Below are 5,936 nucleotides of genomic sequence, written 5' to 3'. Positions count from 1 at the left end.
AAGCTGAGGCTTGAGCTCAACACCTTAAGACAAAAGGAAGAAGAGTCACTCTATGATGCATGGGAAAGATAAAAAGACCTGTAGAGGGAATGTCCACACCATGGCATAGAAGATTGGCTATTTGTGCAAAATTTCTATAATAGATTACTAGCCTCTATAAGGAGCACAGTTGATTCAGCTGCAGAGGGTGATCTAATGGAGAAAACAGTGCCACAAGCACTTAAACTTCTAGAAAGGGTTGCATAACCATAATTACGAGTGGTCAAATGAAAAAAGAAATGCAAGAAGAACTGCAGGGGTCCTGGAAATAAATGCCGTAAGCATGATAAATGCCCAGTTTGATCAGCTCACAAAGAAACTTGAAAGAATACAAGCCAACGCAGTTGGTATAAATAGTCAACATGAGGGCAGTTATGAAGGAGGATACATGAATTCAGAATACAGAAATTTCAACGAACCTACAGAACAGATGAACTATGTGAATAATGGAGGAAACTTCAACCAGAGGCAGCCAAACAATTCGTATTCAAATACTTACAACCTTGGATGGAGAAACCACCCAAATTTCTCATGGTCCAATTAGTAGAACCAGCCAATAAACAAGCAACAAGGGTACAAACCTCCAGCACCCCATGGATTTCAAAACAGAGGTCAGAACTTTGCACAGCCATCACTACCTCTTCAACCTCAACAACCTGAATAAAAAATAACCATGGAAACCATGATGGAAGGATTCCTAGCAGCTCAACAACAACAAACTGAATTGATTAAATAGCTAACTTCCAGAATGGACCAACTTGCTACCCATAACAAGATGCTATAGAATCAAATCGCTCAGCAAGCAAGTTCTTCAAGTAAGGCTGATGGCATACTGCCCAGTTAACCATAAATGAACCCAAGGGAGCATTATAAGGCAGTTGCATTGAGGAGTGGGAGAACTCTAGTACAATCAGAGGTAGAATCGACAGAGGAAACCATAAAAAAATCTAAAGACCAAGCAGAGAAAAAGGAGGAAGAAGATAAGAAAGATCAGGAAGAAGAAGAAAGAAAGACAAAGAAATTACCAGAACCATACAAGCCTCCCCTACCTTTCCTCAGAGATTTCAGAAAAGCCAAACTGGACAAGCAGTTTGGGAAGTTTTTGGAAGTTTTATAGAAACTTTACATCAACATCCCCATCATTGAAGCCCTTTCTCAGATGCTATCTTATGCCAAATTTCATAAGAAAATTCTGTCAAAGAAAAGGAAGCTAGAAGACTGTGGAACAGTAGCTCTAACAGAGGAATGCAGTGCCATTCTATAAAAGAAACTGCCTCCAAACTTGAAGGATCCAGGAAGCTTCTCCATACCCTGTATCATTGGTAACAAGAAAATAAACAAGGCCCTCTGCGATCTTGGGGTAAGTGTCAGTCTAATGCCTCTATCAATATGTAAAAAGCTGGAGATTGGGGAACTGAAACCCACAACAATCTCATTGCAATTGGCTGATCGATCCTTTAAATATCCTGTAGGGATACTTGAGAACATCCCTATCAAAGTGGGCAAATTCTTTATTCCAGTGGACTTTATTGTCCTTGAGATGGAAGAAGATGTCCAAATTCCTATCATTTTGGGAAGACCATTCTTGGAAACCGCCAGAGCCATCATAGACGTAAAAAATGGACGATTAACCCTCAAGGTAGGAGAAGAAGAAGTGGAGTTCAACTTGTTCGACACAATGAAACACAAATTTAAACATGATGAATGCTTCAAGGTTGACATAATTAACGAAGAAGTTAAAGAGGAATTTCATAAGACACATCCTAAAGATCCTCTTGAAGCGTGTATTGTGCACAACCACATAGTGGATGATGAAAATACAGAAATAGCAGCATGTGCACAATAGTTGGCAGCTCCTCCACCCTTACCCTTAGCTAAGGCTTCCGAGATAGAGAAGTTGAAGAAGGAATAAACCAAAGGTAAGCACCAAGAAAACTCCAAACAGGTAGAGCTTAAACCTCTCCCATCTTCACTAAGGTACACATTTCTGGACTCAAAGTCTAATTATCCTGTTATAATCAATGCTAGCTTGTCTAAGTTAGAAGAGGAAAAATTGTTAAGAGAACTTAGGATCCATAGCAAAGCATTAGGGTATAAAATAGAAGACCTGAAGGGGATCAACCCTGTAACACCCTCCCGGTAGCAACTCCGTACATTCTACTGTTTCGGTGATCGGTGTCGGTCCGGACAGTTAGAACGTTCGAAAAAATATTTAAATTAAAGTGAGGGACCATAATTAACTCAAATATTAATAAGAAAAATTTAGTAAAAATTTTAGAAATAAAATACAACTAAGTTAAATGAGCCGGTGCCCAAGCGATGGGTAACCCAGAGGGAAGTTGCGGTTCTCGCAACTAGGAGCCCTAGACCCGGGTAAAAATTCATAAAATAATTTTTGGGACTCCAGAGAAGGGTCATTGAGGTTCCTATGGCATTAGAATGCCAAGAAAATATCTAGAAAAATTTTTCAACCGGTATAGACAATTTTGACCCGTTAAGCCAAACGGAGGGCATTTTGGTCATTTTGCCTTCAGAGGTGATTTTTGGCCGACTTGTCCAGTTAAGTAAATAATTATTATGACATAAAATATGAATAAACATTACTAAAAATTAAATTGAAAATAAGTAGAGAAGAAAAGAAAAGAAAATGAGAAAAAAAGGCTTATTTATGACATAATGTGATGTCATTAAAAGCTATAACCAATCACCTTTAAACAACCAATTAACTAACTAATAAAAGAGACAAATTGAGACCAAAAAAAAAATCAAAAAGCCAGCAGCCATCTCCTTCCCCAAAACCAGCCGAAACCTAGCTTGCCCAAACCTCCATTGATTTTGCAACAAAAGCTTCATTTCCCTCTTGTTTACACTACTAAACCCTAAACACTCTTCATTAAAACTTGTCCACTCATCTTGGGAAAGTGTTTGGCAGCCTAGAAAAGGAAGGAAAGTGAAGTTAGGCTTGGGAAAAATTCTGCCACTTAAAGGTTAGTGCACATATATACCTTAAGCTCTTTATTTCCATGTTAGTAACTTGAATTGAGTAAGAGTTTGCAACTTAAATGAACAAAAATTATGTGTATACACACTATGGATTTCGACAGCCCTATTGAAGGAATAGGAATGAGTATTTTTGATGAACTTGGAGTGAACTAGAAATCATGTTTGAAGTTTATAAACATAAGAATAATGAATTAGTAGCTAACTAAAGTAAATTGTGTAAACCATGAATTTGAACTAGGGTTTTGGGAGTAAAATGTGGACTTGGCTTATGAAATGATTAAAGGACATTCTAATGGTCAATTAGTGACCATTTGAGGCAATTTAATCATAATTTCAAGTGAGCTAATGCATGGCAAAGTGAAATGTGCAGCTGCCTAGAGACAGCAGTAATGAGGCTGTGATTCCAGCCCACTTAGACAGCCATAACTTTGGCTGTGTAGGTCCAATCGGTGTTTGGCCAATTGGACATGAAACTAGACTTATAATGGCACATTTTTTCTGAAGAAACCATGCCCAAAAGACCAAAGCAAGAGGACCAAAAGTTGGCCCCAATCCGGGTACCCTGCAAGCCAATTCTGCAGAATGACAAATGAACACCATAACTCACTGTAGAAATAATCAATTGACCTGAAATTTTTACAGAAACAAGTTAAGACATAGACAAACAACTTTCATGAAGAAACCTACCGCAAATTATGACCAGAACCTAACCCAAATGGCAGTCACAATCACTGTTTATGGTACTGTAGATTTGGTAATTCTGCAGTTTTTCCAATCCAGCCAGCTGTGGTTTTTGAAGCATATCTGGAGCTACAAAACTCCAAATGGACTGATTCAAAAAAAGAAATTCAACTAGACAAAATAAGGAACAAATTTCATGTTTACCATTTCCTCAAATTCCTACTGCAACAGTGCCCAATGGAACAGTAAAGTTGGGCTACAAAAACTGAAAATTCTGCTTCCCTTGGTTTAAGCTTAGAAATGGTATTAATGCTTAATGCCAACAAGTTTTAAATGCAAAATGTGGTATGTTGGGAGTGTCAAAACCAATGTACCTATTTTCTATCAAAAAGTCAACATTTTTGTTGACCAATGAGGTGAATAGTGACACAAAAACTTGAAATTCAAAAATTGAAGAATTCAAAAGTATCAAATGCCCTAGTATACCTAACAAGATTGGTTTGGATAGTTTGGCATGCCAATAGGGTTTAGTTAGCAGTATTGCACATGGCAATATGCCATTCTGTGATTTCATGGCTTTTAGCCATTCTGACCTTGTATTGATATTTGGCCTTGTGCCTATTGTTATTACAGCTTATTAGCTGTTCTGTTGCACACCGGGAGATGCATATGTGACCGGTTGTGTGATGGCCCGAGGTACTAGATACCCAGTGCCAGTTTACCCGTTTATCCAGTCTTGTCATTTAGTATAGGTTACTTGGGCAACCAAATAAATGAAAGTGGACAAAGTTAACGAAATAAATGGATATACAAATACAAAACAAATAAGACTTATACATTCAATGCATATTTATTTTCTGCTATTTTCTTTTATTTTATTATTGCACCACAAAGCATCATTGCTTAGCGCGTTGCTTTTGCCACGCGTAGGTACTGGAGATACTGAACGTGAGCACAGTAGACCGCAGACTGGGTGAGTCCATCCTGCAGCTCTGCACAGTGTCCGTGTCACCTCAACCTCTACAGTGCATTGGTAGGACACTAGGTGTCATTTTGGTATTTTGTAATTAAATTTTCATTTTCTCATATGTAGTTGAATTTATGAAATGTATTTTGATAATCATGTAAATAATGAGAATTGCGTTTATGAATGGAAAAGAGAATGTTTATTTGTGATTTATACTTGATTATCACATGAGATGAATGATTGAGAAATGAAATTGAAAAATGTTGAGATTTTGATATTGGAGTTTGAGAGTGATGAGATATGAATATTGGAAGTGTCTTTAACAGGTTCCGAAGAACTGTTTTCTCCATTTTTAGCCGGTACTCTGCCGGATTTTCTTTAAAATTTTCGGAACCTCAAATAATTTACAATTTCGATAAATGGCTCAAACATATTATATTTCACAAGTTATATTCAAAAGCATGATAAAAATTAATTAAGGTATATTAGAGTGTGCCGATACACCGTGTGACATTGCTTACTCGGGTATACTGTACACGGGTAAGGGGTGTCACAAACCCTTTGATTTGCATGCATAGGATACCCATGGAAGAAAATAGTAAACCCACAATCGAACATCAAAGAAGACTAAACCCAAACATGAAAGAAGTAGTCAAGAAAGAAATTTTAAAACTATTAGATGCAGGTATCATATACCCAATTTCTGATAGTAAATGGGTTAGTCCAGTACATGTAGTTCCTAAGAAAGGTGGGACAACTGTTGTGACACCCCTTACCCGACTACAGTGTAGCCGAGCAAGTTATGCCACTCAGTGTGCCAACTGTTGCTTATTTTAGGTCTCTAATCATGGAAAGAGAAAGATGTAAGCATAATAGGCACTAACCTCTTGTAGGGCAGAATTTTCCCAAGCTTGACTTCACTTTCTTTCACTTTCTTCTCTTCTAATGGCTGCCCAAATTTAGCTCTAGTGATAAGGAAAATTTTTTTGTGAAGAGAGGGTGAGGTTTTGGTGTAGTTGGCTATGGAATCAAGCTCATTTGGAGCTTTAATGGTGGTTTTCCTCTTGTTTCTATCTTTGGTGCGTGAATAAGAAGAAGGGCAGCTGGAATTGTTCTATTTTTACCTCATTTTTTATGTCATTTTAATCTCTTTTAATTTGCTTGTCAAATAGCGATTGGTTGGAGAGTGTTGGATGACATCATATGATGTCATAATTTGCTTTTTATTTCATTTTTCTTTTCTTTT

The 5,936-nt window shown here is 37.4% G+C and overlaps 1 non-coding gene across 1 annotated transcript; it reads right to left on the bottom strand.

The window, feature by feature from the left end:
- Positions 1–107, bottom strand: LOC131183669 (small nucleolar RNA R71). Its single transcript, XR_009151708.1, has one exon. It is a non-coding gene; the product is annotated as a small nucleolar RNA R71 (small nucleolar RNA).
- Between the last annotated feature and the right edge of the window lie 5,829 nt (positions 108–5,936).

Source organism: Hevea brasiliensis, chromosome 9, assembly GCF_030052815.1.
Source record: "Hevea brasiliensis isolate MT/VB/25A 57/8 chromosome 9, ASM3005281v1, whole genome shotgun sequence".
In the NCBI taxonomy this organism is placed as follows: Eukaryota; Viridiplantae; Streptophyta; class Magnoliopsida; order Malpighiales; family Euphorbiaceae; genus Hevea; species Hevea brasiliensis.
The sequence above is the reverse complement of the archived record's forward strand: the minus strand, read 5'-3'. Positions and strand labels throughout refer to the sequence as shown.